This window comes from Armigeres subalbatus, chromosome 2 (assembly GCF_024139115.2).
Source record: "Armigeres subalbatus isolate Guangzhou_Male chromosome 2, GZ_Asu_2, whole genome shotgun sequence".
Classification (NCBI taxonomy): Eukaryota; Metazoa; Arthropoda; class Insecta; order Diptera; family Culicidae; genus Armigeres; species Armigeres subalbatus.
In genome coordinates, this window is record NC_085140.1 from 344,306,589 (window position 1) to 344,324,425 (window position 17,837).

Below are 17,837 nucleotides of genomic sequence, written 5' to 3' on the forward strand. Positions count from 1 at the left end.
TTTCTTTAGTGGAATTTCTTGTTTAATTATTTGCTGTAAAGTTTCGTTAAAAGTGTATGCAGCAGTATCGATGTTTCCTTTATTCTTTATAATTGACTGCCAATTAATACTATTTAATCTTAGTTTAATTCTTTCATAGTCTGCTGAATGGTATTCGAAGACTTCCTCGTACTCATAGTCGTTGGGTCTTTGGTGGGCGTGAATGATTAAAGAATATTCGATTGCTGTGTGAAACGCTTCATTTTTCCTCTGGAGGGAGTTGTGATAAAATTTGTTCAGCACATTGGAAAAAATCTTTCATACGTGCTTTTATGAGCATGGTCAGGTGGAAAATACACCGAGGCAAACACGTGTGTTTCACGTGCGATGAATGATTTCACCCAAACAAGCTCAAATTCTTTAAATTTAGATGTAGAAATCATCTCTGAATTAAGAGTAGTCGAAATAGCTACAAGAACTCCCCTACCTGATTTTCTATTGGACACATAAAAATTTCTGTCATTTCGAAATACATTAAAGCCACTTCCTAAAACTTCTTCACTTTTTACGCTTTCGTCCCAGCTAGTTTCGGTAGCCAAAATGGCCGAAAAATACGTGCACAAAATGTTTTTATAAATTTCCTTAATTTTAGCTGAACTTTTCATGCGATTGAAATTTTGACAATATATCAAAACTTCAATCAAATTCTGTTTAAATTCTGAAGAAGTTTTTGGCTGCTTGGCGGTCAAAGAAATAGTGCTACTTACTTCAGGCGAAGAAGGCGTCCTTACTTGCGAAAATTTCTGGGGAAAGGAGGAGAGTGGAACCTGGTTCAGCTCTCCCTTAGCTGTTGCAAGCGATGTGTCCGCTCACTCGAAAGGTATTGGCAAAAAGACTGCAGGTCTGCTACGGCTTCAACTGGCCCAACTCCATATTCCCGATGCACTTCGGTGAATATGCGATGAAGGTGTTCAGGAGACGATGGTAGTCCTTCAGATGCAATAAGCATCTTGATGCTGGTTGGCGTCATTCCATCGATGCATACATTTGGGGGCTGTTCTTTCATGTACGCAAGATACAACCGAACAACCCTCATGATGGTAGCGCCACGTAGTCTGGCTTTTAGGAACCACCCGTCGTCTTCCGTAGATTATTGCGGGTGGTCTCATTGGGTCTAGTTCGAATTGGCCGTCAGGATTTGGTGATTATTCTTGTTGCTGTAGTTGCTGCTGCTGATGCTGTTATTGCTGCTGCTGCCGGTGCTGTTGAGTATTAGCGTAAGGTGGTTGTGGTTCCATTTGTAATTTACAGTTGGATAGATAGTTTTACCCTTCTTAAAGTGGATGAAAGATTTTGCACTAGGAGCTGATAGTGCTGCAATTGGATGTTCTATTGCTATTGGAGGACCAGAAAATTGACTTTTTGCCATTAGCAGTAGTTGTCATTTGGTTTGTTGTTGCTTTTACTGCGTCGTTTAGGTCGTTTAGGGCCGATGCCCACGTAGCGTTTTTCAACGCTGCGTGCACGTGGCGTTGAAAAACGCAGGTGTGCATCTGTGCGACGACGCTGCGTTACCGCTTTTTCCCAATGCACACATGCGTCCTTTTAACACCGTATGCACTCAGCGGGGAAAAGACGCTACGTGGGCATCGGGCCTTAACCATTTCATTGGTTCGTTTGACATTCGTCTTGCTAACGATGTTGGTTTTGATCAGTGGTGGAAATCTGTGAACCTTGCTCACAAAACGAGAAGTAGGCAATGCAAAATACTCGCGAACACTTGTTTTACCTTTTTCTTGCCCACCTACTACTCGCAGAGAAAACAGAAAACGAACCCCGAAAAATGTTCGTGAAGTTTCGCGAGTCATTTGGGTTAATTGGCAAAATGTCATAAAACAACTTCGGAACATGTTTATCACGGATGTTCGAGGTGTTCGAGCAAGAACACCTTTTTTTATAGTTATTCTGTTTATCACAAGTGAAATTTATCCATTGTATTCAAAATAACCACAAATACTCGCGACCGTGATTTTTACTCCCGAACAAAATGCTGCCCTGCTTTTTTCTTTGCTCTGTCCGTACTCGCGAACAAAGCAAGCGCCAGAAAAATGCAGGCAGTAGGTTCGCGAGTATGGAATTTTTGGTAGGCCCACTTACACTCTTTTCTTACTCGTGAAGCGAGTATTTCCACCACTGGTTTTGATATTGCTGCCTTGGGTATTGGTGCTGTTGATGAGACGTCTGTTTTGCATGGTGATGTTCTGCTGACACCGTTTATGTTCCAATTTTTTCCAGTTTGGGCTCCACCTACATTTCATTTCCCCACCATGAAGGCATTTCCAGCCGGGTTCGTTCATGTGCGTAGAGCAACTTCCTTTTACTTGAGCATCGGAACTTAGCAAAAATTACACGACTCTCAGCAATGGCATTACGCGCACGTTTATTCTTAGTGGGCGATAGGGGGTCTGGATGCAGCTGCTGTTGTGCGTGCTGTTGAAGCGGGTGGCTACTCTGCCGTAATCTGAAAAAGTGACGTTTTAACCATTTTCCGAAAATGGTGTTAACGAGTAAAGGCTCCCCCAGACCTAAGCGATTTCATCGCCGCGACGGCGACAACTAGTCGCCGCGATTCTATCGTTCGGTCGCTGCCGGCAATGTTCTATTTACGCTCCCATACCAACGGCGACAGAATCGCTGTCGCCAAGCGATAGAATCGCGTCGCGACTGTCGCATCGCGTGTGTTTGGGGGAACCTTAATACTCATCGTGTTCCTTAACAGAAAAATGAAAAACTAGTATGTCGTAATTTGACGCATACGTCACTTTTTCAGATAACGGCAGTACTATTTTCTGTTAATTCTTCCTCTAGAGATTTCGGCTGGCAAGCACTGGTTCCCGCTGCATTTAGTTGTGGGGCGAATATATTCGCGAACACTAATTTTACTTCGTCGTGAATTTCTTGAAGCTTTGATTCTTGGCTCGATGATGCCAGTGTTTCGGTACTTTTTGTTAAAAGAACCACGTCATTTTGTAGGCAAATAAGCCTCTCGTCACAAAGATGGTGAATTTTTTGTGACAATACCGTATTCGACTTACAAATGTTGGCAATTGTAGAGGTCGCACGATTTTGACATCATTGAGCAGGTGCTCAATGTTTTCAAATAGCAATGACACTGAAGAAAAGTTCTTCAGGTCGGAAATAATACGATGCGATGGTTCGCGCCCGTTTGTGTACGAATAGTATTATAAGCTCTTCCTGTGCTAATGGTTACTTGGCCATTAAGTATAAGATAGTTCACTCCTCAATATCCCATATCGCCGTTTGGCGAACAGGCTATTCCGACAGCGACGCCTGCTTGTGATTCAAAGTCGAACAATCATTTGAAAAATAATCAAGTATGAATTACGTTTTCATTGTTTTAGTCTTCAAACGTCAATGATACCACATGTTTTTATTATCTGCCATGAGAAGGCGAAGAATAATAATTAAAAAAGCCGATGCAGTAAAAACATCCTAGGTATCCTAGGTTTTTGATTTAATCTTACTTTCGTTGCTCATACGGAAAATGTAACGGAAATTTCAACGGGAAGTTCTTTGGAACTTTGAACGAAACTTCCCCAAAAGTGCTCACGAGGGTACGTTCAGAAATTCCTACGTTAATTTTTCATTAATGGTATATAACACTATGGATCTCCGAGCCTCCAATCAAAATTTGGTTTTTGGGTGAAATTATAGCCTTTGAGTACAACTTTGTTGTACGAGAATGGCAAAAAAGATGATTTGCAGAGATTCGAAATATTTGTATGTGTGTGAATCCCACGGCTTCACGCTAACGTGAACTAACGCTAACTTTCACTCACTCAGTGCCTCAAAACTATGAGTAGTTCTGCTTTTGACGGAAATTGAGTAAAATTTCCGTGGGAAGAAAAGAGACGGCAACACAATTTTACGCAGTCACTGAGTAGATGAAAGTTAGAGTGTAGGTCATGACAAAAGAGAATTGTCTACGAGATTCCCCGTTCATATTTCGTTGGAATTTACGAACCATTTTTCGGCTATTCGAAGTAATTTACTTACAAATTTAATTTCCAGAAGAATTTTCGTTTAGTTTTAAATTTTCGTAGAAATATCCGGAGTAAGCATTTTAGGAGGACTTCCCGCATAAATGTTTGTAGGAATCATTTAGAACTCTCTTGAGGAATGCTCAAAGTATCTTCGAAAAAGGTCTGTATGAATCCTCTTAGAACCAAAGGGGCACCAATAGAGCACTTAACACCTAGCATTATGCTACTGGCAGGCAACTAACACAAAACCCAGTGGACTACTAGGTAGCTTGCCGCCTAACGATAAAGATTTCTCTATACAAGGGCATAGGAATCGAATTCTACAGTACGCCAACATGCATAGATACCTGACATTTAGGCTGACCAAACGTACCATTTTAACTAGACAGTACCGTTTTCAGGTCTAATTATTGAACTGATTACGACGGATCTGAAAAATCTTTAGTTTGCTCCGTTTTTCAATGATTTTATTTAAAAAAAATCGACATTTTCTGGTTCATGTTATTTATATTGTCCTAAATAGAATGCTATGTTTGCTGATATTCCGAAACAAGAGAGACCACACATTGAACTGATTAATTTTATTACCGGCCGCGCAATGCAGAACACAATACTTCGGCCGACCTCGCGATCGTTCTCTTTCTCGCAACAAGTTTCATTCGACAAAGCCTTGTTGATCACTATTGAATTTTATAACGATCGGTCATTGCGTTCAAAAGTTATGAAGAAAATGGTACATCGGACCATATAAACCCCATATAAGGTTGGTGTCTTAACTAAATGCGAGAAAGGCACCACCAACGTTAGGTGGATTAATCTGGGTTTTTCTTTAGTGGAATTTCTTGTTTAATTATTTGCTGTAAAGTTTCGTTAAAAGTGTATGCAGCAGTATCGAGGTTTCCTTTATTCTTTATAATTGACTGCCAATTAATACTATTTAATCTTAGTTTAATTCTTTCATAGTCTGCTGAATGGTATTCGAAGACTTCCTCGTACTCATAGTCGTTGGGTCTTTGGTGGGCGTGAAAGATTAAAGAATATTCGATTGCTGTGTGAAACGCTTCATTTTTCCTCTGAAGGGAGATGTGATAAAATTTGTTCAGCACATTGGAAAAAATCTTTCATACGTGCTTTTATGAGCATGGTCAGGTGGAAAATACACCGAGGTAAACACGTGTATTTCACGTGCGATGTATGATTTCACCCAAACAAGCTCAAATTCTTTAAATTTAGATGTAGAAATCATCTCTGAATTAAGAGTAGTCGAAATAGCTACAAGAACTCCCCTACCTGATTTTCTATTGGACACATAAAAATTTCTGTCATTTCGAAATACATTAAAGCCACTTCCAAAAACTTCTTCACTTTTTACGCTTTCGTCCCAGCTAGTTTCGGTAGCCAAAATGGCCGAAAAATACGTGCACAAAATGTTTTTATAAATTTCCTTAATTTTAGCTGAACTTTTCATGCGATTGAAATTTTGACAATATATCAAAACTTCAATCAAATTCTGTTTAAATTCTGAAGAAGTTTTTGGCTGCTCGTCGGTCAAAGAAATAGTGCTACTTACTTCAGGCGAAGAAGGCGTCCTTACTTGCGAAAATTTCTGGGGGAAGGAGGAGAGTGGAACCTGGTTGAGCTCTCCCTTAGCTGTTGCAAGCGATGTGTCCGCTCACTCGAAAGGTATTGGCGATAAGACTGCAGGTCTGCTGCGGCTTCAACTGGCCCAACTCCATATTCCCGATGCACTTCGGTGAATATGCGATGAAGGTGTTCAGGAGACGATGGTAGTCCTTCAGATGCAAGAAGCATCTTGATGCTGGTTGGCGTCATTCCATCGATGCATACATTTGGGGGCTGGTCTTTCATGTACGCAAGATACAACCAAACAACCCTCATGATGGTAGCGCCACGTAGTCTGGCTTTAGGAACCACCCGTCGTCTTCCGTAGATTATTGCGGGTGGTCTCATTGGGTCTAGTTCGAATTGGCCGTCAGGATTTGGTGGTTGTTCTTGTTGCTGTAGTTGCTGCTCCTGATGATGATGCTGTTGTTGCTGCTGCTGCCGTTGCTGTTGAGTATTAGCGTAAGGTGGTTGTGGTTCCATTTGTGATTTCTCAGTTGGACAGTTGGTTTCACCCTTCTTAAAGTGGATGAAAAATTTTGCTCTAGGAGCTGATAGAGCTGCAATTGGATGTTCTATTGTTATTGGAGGACCAGAAAATTGTCTTTTTGCCATTAGCAGTAGTTGCTTGTCATTTGATTTGTTGTTGCTTTTACTGCGTCGTTTAGGTCGTTTAGGGCCGATGCCCACGTAGCGTTTTTTTCAACGCTGCGTGCACGTGGCGTTGAAAAACGCAGGTGTGCATCTGTGCGACGACGCTGCGTTACCGCTTTTCCCAATGCACACATGCGTCCTTTTAACACCGTATGCACTCAGCTGGGAAAAAGACGCTACGTGGGCATCGGGCCTTAACCATTTCATTGGTTCGTTTGACATTCGTCTTGCTAACGATGTTGGTTTTGATCAGTGGTGGAAATCTGTGAACCTTGCTCACAAAACGAGAAGTAGGCAATGCAAAATACTCGCGAACACTTGTTTTACCTTTTCTTGCCCACCTACTACTCGCAGAGAAAACAGAAAACGAACCCCGAAAAATGTTCGTGAAGTTTCGCGAGTCATTTTGGGTTAATTGGCAAAATGTCATAAAACAACTTCGGAACATGTTTATCACGGATGTTCGAGGTGTTCGAGCAAGAACACCTTTTTATAGTTATTCTGTTTATCACAAGTGAAATTTATCCATTGTATTCAAAATAACCACAAATACTCGCGACCGTGATTTTTACTCCCGAACAAAATGCTGCCCTGCTTTTTCTCTTTGCTCTGTCCGTACTTGCGAACAAAGCAAGCGCCAGAAAAATGCAGGCAGAAGGTTCGCGAGAGTGTGGCATTTTTTGGTAGGCCCAATTACACTCTTTTCTTACTCGTGAAGCGAGTATCTCCACCACTGGTTTTGATATTGCTGCCTTGGGTATTGGTGATGTTAATGAGACGTTTGTTTTGAATGGTGATGTTCTGCTGACGCCGTTTATGTTCCATTTTTTTTCCAGTCTGGGCTCCACCTACATTTCATTTCCCCACCATGAAAGCATTTCCAGCAGGGTTCGTTGATATGCGTAGACCAACTTCCTTTTACTTGAGCATCAGTACTTAACATTTTTGCACGACGCTCAGCAATGGCATTAGGCGCAAGTTTATTCTTAGTGGGCGATAGGGGGTCTGGTTGCAGCTGCTGTTGTGCGCACTGTTGAAGCGGGGTGGCTACTCTGCCGTAATCTGAAAAAGTGACGTTTTAACCATTTTCCGAAAATGGTGTTAACGAGTAAAGGCTCCCCCAGACCTAAGCGATTTCATCGCCGCAACGGCGACAACTAGTCGCCGCGATTCTATCGTTCGGTCGCTGCTGGCAATGTTCTCTTTACGGTCCCATACCAACCGCGACAGAATCGCTGTCGCCAAGCGATAGAATCGCATCGCGACTGTCGCACCGCGTATGTGTAGGGGAACCCTAATACTCATCGTGTTCCTTAACAGAAAAATGAAAAACTAGTATGTCGTAATTTGGCGCATACGTCACTTTTTCAGATAACGGCAGTACTATTTTCTGTTATTTCTTCCTCTAGAGATTTCGGCTGGCAAGCACTGGTTCCCGCTGTGTTTAGTTGTGGGGCGAATATATTCGCGGACACTAATTTTACTTCGTCGTGAATTTCTTGAAGTTTTGATTCTTGGCTCGATGGTGCCAATGTTTCGGTACTTTTTGTTAAAAGAACCACGTCATTTTGTAGGCAAATACGCCTCTCGTCACAAAGATGGTGAATTTTTTGTGACAATGCCGTATTCGACTTACAAATGTTGGCAATTCGTTGGCAGTCGCACGATTTTGACATCATTGAGAAGGTGCTCAATGTTTTCAAATAGCAATGACACTGAAGAAAAGTTCTTCAGGTCGGCAATAATACGATGCGATGGTTCGCGCCCGTTTGTGTACGAATAGTATTATAAGCTTTTCCTGTGCTAATGGTTTCTTGGCCATTAAGTACAAGATAGTTCACTCCTCAATATCCCATATTGCCGTTTGACGAACAGGCTATTCCGACAGCGACGCCTGCTTGTGATTCAAAGTCGAACAATCATTTGAAAAATAATCAAGTATGAATTACGTTTTCATTGTTTTAGTCTTCAAACGTCAATGATACCACATGTTTTTAATATCTGCCATGAGAAGGCGAAGAATAATAATTAAAAAAGCCGATGTAGTAAAAACATCCTAGGTATCCTAGGTTTTTGATTTAATCTTACTTTCGTTGCTTATACGGAAAATGTAACGGAAATTTCAACGGGAAGTTCTTTGGAACTTTGAACGAAACTTCCCCAAAAGTGCTCACGAGGGTACGTTCAGAAATTCCTACGTTAATTTTTCATTAATGGTATATAACACTATGGGTCTCCGAGCCTCCAATCAAAATTTGGATTTTGGAGTGAAATTATAGCCTTTGAGTACAACTTTGTTGTACGAGAATGGCAAAAAAGATGATTTGCAGAGATTCGAAATATTTGTATGTGTGTGAATCCCATGGTTTCACGCTAACGTGAACTAACGCTAACTTTCACTTACTCAGTGCCTCAAAACTATGAGTAGTTCTGCTTTTAATGGAAATTGAGTTAAATTTCCGTGGGAAAAAAGAGAAGGCAATACAATTTTACGCAGTCACTGAGTAGATGAAAGTTAGGGTGTGGAATCATGACAAAAGAGAATTGTCAACGAGATTCCCCGTTCATATTTCGTTGGAATTTACGAACCATTTTTCGGCTATTCGAAGTAATTTACTTACAAATTTAATTTCCAGAAGAATTTTCGTTTAGTTTTAAATTTTCGTAGAAATATCCGGAGTAAGCATTTTTGGAGGACTTCCAGCATAAATGTTTGTAGGAACCATTTAGAACTCTCTTGAGGAATGCTCGAAGTATCTTCGAAAAAGGTCTGTAGGAATCCTCTTAGAACCAAAGGGGCACCAACAGAGCACTTAACACCTAGCATTATGTTACTGGCAGGATACTAACACAAAACCCAGTGGACTACTAGGTAGCTTTCCGCCTAACGATAATAATTTCTCTATACAAGGGCATAGGAATCGAATTCTACAGTACGCCAATATGCATAGATACCTGACATTTAGGCTGACCAAATGTATCATTTTTAACTAGACAGTACCGTTTTCAGGCCTAATTATTGAACTGATTACGACGGATCTGAAAAATCTTTAGTTTGCTCCGTTTTTTCAATGATTTTATTTTTTTTTTAAATCGACATTTTCTGGTTTATGTTATTTATATTGTCCTAAATAGAATGCTATGTTTGCTGAAATGTGTTTTTCATTGAGAAATTTTTTAGGTTTCCAAAATTTTGTGACAACAAGCTGATTGTAAATTCCTCTAGAAATTTGTTTTTTTACAGAGTTCCGTTTTTTTCTGCAGTTGCAGCATTTCCCGAAAATCAGGACACGTCAGCCTGAACAACAATATAATGAAGCGGACGAACATTTTCAAATCCGGCTCATTTTCCATAATTTATTTTAAACTAGCAGACCCGGCGAACTCCGTCTCGCCCAAATTGATTTATTCTCTGATTACATCTCGAGTTATGAAGAAATTTGTGTTTCATTTGTATGGGAGCCCCGTTTTCAAAGCGGGGATTCGTCTCGAACCATTTTAAGAACCTCCCGTGGCTCCAAAAACCTCTGCATACAAATTTTTACGCCGATCGGTTCGGTAGCTTCCGAGTCTATAAAGTTCAGACAGACAGAAAATCATTTTATGTATATAGATTTCGTAGAAGGTAAATCTATTTTTTATTCAATTTTTGCTTTATTACATATTTTTGAAACATTCAAACTACGTTTATTACTTTCCACTTATAACGTTTCACTTCTTACTTCTCACCTTGAGAAGTGAAAAGTAAGAAGACACAATTGGGAAGTAAGAAGTAAGAAATGTAATGTGAGAAGTTATAGGTAAGACATCCCATTTCATTTCTCATCGTTAAGTAAGACGTCTCACTTTTCACTCCTCGTTTCTTATGTTCCATTCCTCACTTTTACAATGAGAAGTGAGTAAAGAGTTAAATATCCCAACTGGCAACTATATCTTCTCACTGTTCATTCCCTTCTTCTCATTTTTCACTTTTCACAATGAGAGGACAAAAATCAGATATGGGAAGTGAGTAGTGATGTGTGTCCTAACTCTTTTCTTCATTCTCATTCCACACTTCTCATTACTCACTTCCTACTCCTTTATTAATATTAATCTCATTTCGCATTTTTCCCTTCCCATTTCTCACGATGTGAAGTAAGAATAAGTAGCGATAAGTAAGAAGGGGCCCTCCTTAGCCGTGCGGTAAGATGCGCGGCTACAAAGCAAGACCATGCAGAGGGTGGCTGGCTTCGATTCCCGGTGCCGGTCTAGGCAATTTTCGGATTGGAAATTGTCTCGACTACTCTGGGCATAAAAGTATCATCGTGTTAGCCTCATGATATACGAATGCAGAAATGGTATCCTGGTTTAGAAACCTCTCAGTTAATAACTGTGGAAGTGCTTAATGAACACTAAGCTGCGAGGCGGCAATGTCCCAGTGTGGGGATGTAATGCCAATGAAGAAGAAGAAGTAAGAAGTAATGATTGAAAAATAAAAAAGTGAGAAATGGGATGTGAGAAGTTAAACGTGATACATTTCACTTCTCATTTCTCATTTCTCATTTCTCACTTCGCATTTCTAACTTTTAACAGTAAAGAACACAGTAAAGATCAAAAGTGAGAAATGAGAGAGATGTCTCTTTTATATTTCTCTCTTCCCGTTTCCTACTTCTTCTCTCAGATCTCACTTTCCACAGCGAACAGTCGAGAGACTGCCAAATTACATTTTTTTGGCGATCCGTATGAGGCTTACTTGGGTGACCTACTTCTCCACCGATTGGTACATCCTCTGGATAAGGGTATCCGGGGTTGTGTCCCGACCGCAAACGTCTAGCATAGCTCTGCAGTTTCATCAACACCTAGGCAGTCTGGGCAGACGGGGCTCTCCTCGTGCCCAAACCTGTGCAGGTACTGCCGGAAGCAGCCATGGCCTGACAGGAATTGTGTAAGATGGAGTGAACTTCCCCATGGAGTTTCCCCACCCAGCTCGGTATGTTAGGTATCAGCCGGTGGGTCCACCTACCTTTAGAAGAGTTATCCCACTCGCGCTGCCATCTGGAAACCTAAGTCACCCTGATGCGTTCGCGGGCTCCTCTGGTGCCACGCACCTCGAAACACTCCTCGTCTTCCCGGATGACAAGCCCGACTGGGATCATGCTCGCAATCACGCAGGCTGCGTGTGTGATATCGTGTGGTAGCAAGGTTGTTAACGTTAATCAACGTTTAACGGAGTTACGTTGAATCGTTGACGTTAAATTAACGTTCAACGCAAACTTCGATGGCTCGCTTAATGCCCTGGTTAACGTTAACGTTAACGAAATTCTTTAATTAACATTACGTTTCGCGTTAATTATCCCGTTGATTAACAGAAACCTTAGTAAAGCAGTTCCACAATATTTACATAATGTACAAAATTACAATCCGGTACTAATAAATGAACTATTTTTGTAATGTCGAAGTCGGTAGCACCCGGCAGTTTCACTCCCGTACCACGAGCACCTTTTTAGTGACAAAGTATAAGTTTGGTTTGGATTGGCATCCCTAAATTTTCACTTGTTTATCAAATCGTTAACCATGACAACGCTTCCGACGATGCATTGCTTCTTGAGAAAATTAATGATGGAATCAACGTTGGCGTTGATGTTGATTCAATGCTTTGCGTTGACATTAACGTTTATTTTCAAAACATTCAACGCAACGTCGTTGACGTTAAGATTTCGAAAAATTAACGTCAACGATGTTAATCGTTGATTAACGTTAACAACCCTGGTGGTAGGCAGATATCACTCTGAGACACATCTAGCGGTACGTGCTCTCCAGCTTCCGCAGGTAACTGGTTATCCCCAGAGCTCTCGCCCAAGACGGACTGACGCACAGTGGGACCAATTCCAAAAAAGACGGTCATAAATGTTAGAAGTGAATAAAATGGTCTAGCAGGCCACATATTGTGATTTTTCATTGAATAGATGGTTCATCTTCTCGGCATCAACGACCCGTAAGCTAAAGTACAACTATCGGAGCGAGAGGTGGGGCACCAGTCGTCGCAAGCACGCTATAGTTCTCTAAGACAACGTGCTTGCACCAAGTGGTGCCCCATCAAATATCAATGTGGTGTTCTTTTTCTATGAGTATTTAATTACCGATTTCAGCCGCCTCACCGTAGAAATTGAAAACATATGGAATAGGTTTTGTTTCGTCCCTAAACGAAGTAAAGCTGTAGAGGCCCAAATTGTTACTTGATATTACGATTCATGTGAAAAACTCATGATATTTTTACAGGGTAAGTTTGAAAAATTAGAAGTAAGGGATAAAATAAAATCCTCTCTCGAAATTATCCATCGCGATTAGACATAACATGACTTGATAATTTATCCTACTTTCATTATCAATATTTTCAAAATCTCAGAGCGCAGGAGCCTGTAAGAACTAATGATCACGTGGTATTTCCCTAACAAAAGTATGCGTGAGACAAGAACAAATGGTGCTAGGGGGCGCTCATATATAACGTAAGCACTTATGGGGGGTTGGCTTCTATCGTTTTCTCACGGACCATGTAAATAAAAAAAAACCATTTATATGAAAGAAATCTTACATGAGGGACGGGGCGTCGAAAACCACAGAAAAAATGCTCACGAAATAAGTGTACGACCCCTAGACAATTTTAAGCTGATGTCACACCATTGCATTGGGGCAAATGAGAAGTAGAAAGAGAAGTGAAAACAAATTGTGCGTTGCTGCACTTATCAAAATTGATTGGCAAGGCCGAAAGGACCACCGTCAGTAAAACCGAAATAACTGAGCGGGCGGAGGGTGGCGGAACCTAATTTCTTCAGGATTGGATTCCTGACAAAAAATGAAGCTTCAGTGTGAATTTCATTGATGGGTACCGATGGGTACCTTTTTGAATTTTACAATGAATACAGCAAGAAGATAATACAATAATAATTTTATACATAATAAAGACCGAGTACTTTCTGCGCGATCAAAAATAATTTACGAACGTTTAAGCGTGGCTTTATTAGTTTTAGGGCTACACTTTGTAATGGTGCCAAATATAATAGGTTTGGGCGATGTATACGTTGTGGCCAACATAATGAAGCAGTAAGATAAATGTTACAAGATTTAATAGAATTAAAAATCGACAAAATGCTCAACTTGAATTGACTGTAAAGGTAAGATACACCCAAATAAAATGACTTAAATCTATGTTTACATCATCTTCAAGTATTCTACTAACAACCCATGACTCAAGTTATCAATTTGGATCATTTTGAAAAAATGGTTTTTGACCGTCTTTTTGAAGATTGGTCCTTCTGTGTGCCGTATCTAAAAATAGAAAAGGCAACGCCTGCCGGTAGCCTACGTCTACTGGCACACACCTTGGAACTGTTGGACATCATCCTCGATAATGTCGCAACAGGAGTCGAAGCCGCATTGCACGCATAGTCGACATGGCTGGTGAAGGTAAGCTTGTCGTCTATTACGACCCCAAGGAGCATCAAACTCCGATTTGATGCTATCGCGACTTCACCCACGTGAATCACTGTATGTTGAACCGACTCATCCAATACTCCACCGCGCTGATCGCGTGTGCTACGGTAAGTTCTTCCTCGGGAATGGACTCTCCGTAGATCTCCAAGGATACATTATCGGCAAAGCCGACGAACTTAGCACCAGGTTCCCTCCAGAGCTTTAGAACCCCGTCATACATAAGGTTCCATAATACCGGGCCCAGTATTGAACCTTGCGGAACTCCTGCGGTAATAGGTATGCTTCTCTGACCGGCATCGGTCTCGTATAATAGTACACGGTTCTGGGAATAGCTTTCCAAAATCAGGTACAAGCCCACCGGCAGGCTAAGCCGGTGTAACGAGAGCGCGATGGCATCCCAGCTTGAGCTGTTGAATGCGTTCTTCACATCAAGTCTCACTATGAACACACAGTATCGAATACCTCGCCTTTTTTGTTGGATCACTATTTCGTCGGTCTTTACCACCGAGTAAATAGCGTCCAACGTGGACTTACCTTTGCCTGATTGCTTGACAGGCCGTTCGTACCCTCTGAGTACGGAGTCAGCCTGTTGAGGATGATCCTCTCTAGCAACTTGCCTGTCGTGTCTATAAGAAAGATTGGTCAATGCGTCGATGGGTCGTCCGGCGGCTTCCCGGATTTTGACAACAACACCAGTTTCCGTCTTCCGTCTTTCGGGGAATCTACACTCATCTAGGCATCTCTGCATAGCTAGCCTTTACATGTTCGGATTCGCTATGATTGCTGACGCGAGAGCGCTGTTCGGAATTGCATCAGGCCCTGGAGCTTTGTTCGTTACCATGGATTTGGTCCACCGCGAGTAACTCTTCGTTTGTCACCGGAGCCACCATTTCGGCCGCATTTATATTGCCTTGCGGTGCAGGAGGCCAGGGACTTGTGGCTCGGGACGGGAAGAGTACCTCGATAATCCTCGTCATCCTATCCGGGGAAGAGCTCCCTTTAGACTTGGCCATCACTATCCTGTAGGCGTCACCCCACGGATTCGCATTGGTTCCTTCGCATAGGTTGTCGAAACACTCTCTCTTATGGCGGCCTTGTTAAAGGCCAGTTTCGCAGCTCGAAACACTTCACGGCGGTTCTCTCTTTCACCGATTGTGGCTTCTACACAGCCCAGAAACAAACGATGATAGAAGGAACAGCGATCATCAGGCATTCGATCAACAAGGCTCCAGCCAAACGATCACATTATATTTTTTGTTCTAGTTTCTTAGTGAATAAATGTAGTTAATATATCTGTTGTGTTTCGAACAAAGAAGCGTTTAATAAAAACAGTTAATCGATCTGAGCAAATAGACAAATTCAACCAAATAATTATCGAACGGCCTTCGGTCAAGTGACAAAACGACTCTATCCTAATACTTTTCTGGGGCATTTCCGGAAGTAATTTTAGTTGGATTTTTTGTAGGAATTTACAAAGGAATTGCAACGGGAATTGTTTGAGGAGTTAACAATTAATTTGAAATTTCGTGTGGAAGTTTAAAAAAAAATCTCATTGGAAGAATGCTCGCAGACATTATCGGAGCAGTTTCCGGAAATTTTTCGGAGAAATTTATAAAAGAATTTTCAAAATAATACGCGTAGATATTTCCGGATGTTTTCGCTTAGCAACTTTCAGAGGAATTCCCGTGCGAATTTTCAAAGGAATCCCTGAACAAATTGTGAGAATTTCCGTGGGAATTCACTTAATCACGAAATGCTCGCCTTAGAGATTTCATCGCCGCGACTCTATCGTTGGGTCGATGTAGGCATTGTTCCATTTACGGTTCCATTCATACCAACAGCAACAAAATCGCAGTGGCCAAATGGCAAAATCGCGTCGCGTGTGTTTGGGGGGACCTTAAAGGCTCCCCCAGACTAAAGCGATTTCATCGCCGCAACGACGACAACTAGTCGCCGCGATTCTATCGTTGGGTTGCTGCAAACAATGTTCCATTTATGTGTCCATACCAAGGCGACAGAATCGCAATCGCCAAGCGACAGAACTCCTTCGCGTGTGTTTGGGGGAACCTTGACTCTGAAACTGATTGCTGCTGGCTGCTCGTAATACGTACCTAAGTACTCGTTGATAGTCGTCATAGTTCTCCTTCATGCTCTGCACGTTGGATTATTGTTTTCGAGAATGTACTTCAGCTTCCCGTAAGAGTCATATATCTAACTATCAACACGAACATTTCTCGCGCTTTGTTTCATAGGGGCGTAACTGTATTGATCGATTTCTCTTAATCGATTTTGTATTTTGTTAATAAGGCCGTTACAAATATTTTATTTAAATTATGTCCTACTGGTCTACGAAAGGTCAAAGGGGGGGTGGATAATAAAAAATAAATATTAAAATGGAAAAAAATCAATAAAACTTCTCGGATTTTTAAAGAATGTTTCGAAAATTCTCAAAATTGTCCGATTTTTTGTTGCTGCCCCCTCAAAATAAAATCTTTGGGCAAAAAAAAACGAGGGAAAAGGGAAGACATAATTGTTTTTAAATATTTGTATCGGCCCAACTCAATTGTTTCAAAAGCTACAACCGTGATTATTGATTCTGGTACAAGATACAATCATCCTTTATCACACCAAACCATAAAATCATCGACAAACTAGTGGAATTCGGTACAATAATAAAAAGAATAAAAGTAAATAATAAAAAGAAATTGGGGCCCTCCTTAGCCATGCGGTAAGACGCGCGGCTACAAAGCAAGACCATGCTGAGGGTGGCTGGGTTCGATTCCCGGTGCCGGTCTAGGCAATTTTCGGATTGAAAATTGTCTCGATTTCCCTGGGCATAAAAGTATCATCGTGCTAGCCTCATGATGTACGAATGCAAAAATGGTAATCCGGCTTAGAAACCTCGCAGTTAATAACTGTGGAAGTGCTTAATGAACACTAATCTGTGAGGCGGCACTGTCCCAGTGTGGGGATGTAATGCCAATAAGAAGAAGAAGAAGAAGAATAAAAAGAAAACATCGACAAGGCGAAATCGATCAATACAGTTACGCCCCTATGAAACTAAGCGCGAGATTTGTACATAAGTTCTGGTTGATTCAAGGCAAATTTTCAGCCAATCAAATCATCCTGCGTCTCCATCGTGTTATTGGGAGTACATACGAATGCTGACTTGTTTCTCGGGAAATCAATCACAAAGGTCCCATAAAATGCTGCACCGATTCCAATGCAATCTCATTACCACATGGTTCAGTTCAGCGAATGTTCGTGGCTCGAAAACCCCATTCCACAAAACCGGATCAAAATGTCACCAAGCCTTCTTCATCGCCATCGAACAGAATAAATCATGTCGCCCTGAGCAACGTGCAGTGTCGACACCCATGATGAATTCAATGATTCCGTTGTTTTTCAACCTGTGTACTTTATGCGCGGGACAAGATTAATAGAGCTTCAAAGACCGCTACATCCTGTAAAAATATGACCGTAGAGGCAGAAACAGGAAAAATAAACAATAAAAAAATTTCCAATTTGAATTGAATTTCCGTTTGACACCCATTTGATATTTAGAAGCTTTTTAGTTTTCAATTTCAATTGCAGTTGCAGTCTGCGTGATTCGGGTTTTTTCATTGTCAACTTTTGAGATTCGAAATGAATCAATATTTAAATAGAACATTTGATTGTAAACGAATTGTATGGGATTTCGATTTGAATAGTCCGAACGAAATCTTTTGTTTGGAGCCTCTCTCTGGTATAAGATCACAAACTTGCGAAATGTTCTTATAAAAAAACAACCATCTATCCTACGGGTTTAGTTTTTATCAAATGTATTTTGTATATTTTAAGATTGATTGTACCCAATTAGTTGTTCTTTAATACATGTTGTGTTCTTCTTTATGCTTTTATGTTCATGTACAATGTACATGAGGTACGCCACGTGTGACTAAAATAATATGTAGGGAAAAACTTTTCAAATATTTGGACAACGTCATTGTTACCTAACATTATTGTCATTTTCATTGGGTAGTTTTTTTTTGTTGCTCATATTGACAT

At 41.0% G+C, this 17,837-nt stretch overlaps 1 protein-coding gene across 8 annotated transcripts in view; it reads left to right on the forward strand.

The window, feature by feature from the left end:
* Positions 1-17,837, forward strand: part of LOC134212872 (locomotion-related protein Hikaru genki) — a 105,650-nt gene that overhangs the window by 56,082 nt on the left and 31,731 nt on the right. The gene's annotated exons all lie outside the window — the stretch shown is intronic.